Source organism: Streptopelia decaocto (genome assembly GCF_964273445.1).
Source record: "Streptopelia decaocto genome assembly, chromosome: 1".
Lineage (NCBI taxonomy): Eukaryota > Metazoa > Chordata > Aves > Columbiformes > Columbidae > Streptopelia > Streptopelia decaocto.
In genome coordinates this window covers 80,765,601-80,767,015 of record NC_138663.1, presented here as the reverse complement: position 1 = coordinate 80,767,015, position 1,415 = coordinate 80,765,601, and positions in this window count along the sequence as shown.

Below are 1,415 nucleotides of genomic sequence, written 5' to 3'. Positions count from 1 at the left end.
GCTCTTAAGCAATAAACACAAATTTTAGTATTACCCCCTTATGGGATGTTTGGCAAATACCTTATAACCCTTTTAAAACCTGGATCAAGGGAACAGCTCATGTAGAGACCCACTGAAATCACTGGGACTTTGGGCAATGGATTGAGCAGTGTGTTGGATCTGGCCCATGTAGCAAATGCACAAATTGAAGGCACACTCACAAACAGAGAATTAAAAAAAAAAACAAAACAACAAATTTTGGCTGATCATAAAGAATATGTCACAAACATGGTCCTCAAAATACTAGTAGTATTAGATAAACTAATTTCTTTGCCATCAATATTTCTTTAACATTGCAGACAATAGAGATTTTATTCAACTCCTACAAGGATAAAATTTAGGTGGGAAAAAGATGAAGAGAAAGGATAAAAAGCCCATCTGTCCTTAAAAAAACAAAAAAAGTATACCAATTTTTAACCCAGATTTGAAAACTGCCAAGTTATAATAAACACCTGAAAACCTGGGTTTATAATAGAAACTGCAAGTGACCCCTCCTTGCATTGAAGCCTGGACAATAACAATTTACAGAGCAGCTGAAAGTCATTCATAACCAGCTGAATAAACTGACTCTAAAGAAGGAGAAGCAACAGCATTGGTGAGAACCCGGTTCAAAGACTAACGTAGCAAGAAGAGAGGTTTTCATAGGAAAAAAAAATTAAAATGTTACCAGTTTTCTAAATGGCTTTTTCAAATATATTGCGTTCTCCTGTCACTTCCTGCTTCCCTCTCTTTGTGGATATCAAAATAGAGGCAGCTTGTTCTTTCTAAGGCTAAATTCCACAAACTACAGTTTCAATCTCAACAAAGTAATCAGTGTAATGTTACGAGGGCCACACCTACACAGCTCGTCCAGTCTAGGGGCTGGCATCAGGTTTCTCTTTTACAATTTCTTATATCTTTTGTCATGCTGTGCATTCTCTACGCATACTCTTTGAAAAACAAAACGAAAGGGCATCCATAAATAAAAAAGTGGACCACTTCTCTTGAAACTCTCTCTGTCAAGTCCTAAGCAGGAGACACAGTGTGTAAGGAAAAAAAGGCATGTAGTAAGAAACTTAAAATGCAGTGTGGCTCATTGTCTCTACGGAAACAACTCAAGATAAAGTTTGCCAAAGTACTTCAGAGGTTTAGGAATTAATCGTATTTTCAAAGGTCAGTTAAGAAATTATGGGTTTGTCCTTCCGCTTTCAATGAAATCTAGGCTCTGGAGGTCAATAGGTATATTAAAAAGCTCTGTAAGTCCCTATGGGATCTGAGTCTAGCTTGTCCCTTATTTACAAGGTTAGGCTTACTATTACAGAAGACAATTTCCAACTTGCATTTCTTTTAAATGCTGAAGTAATGGGTAAGTACTTTAAGTATCCATTTTGTCACTA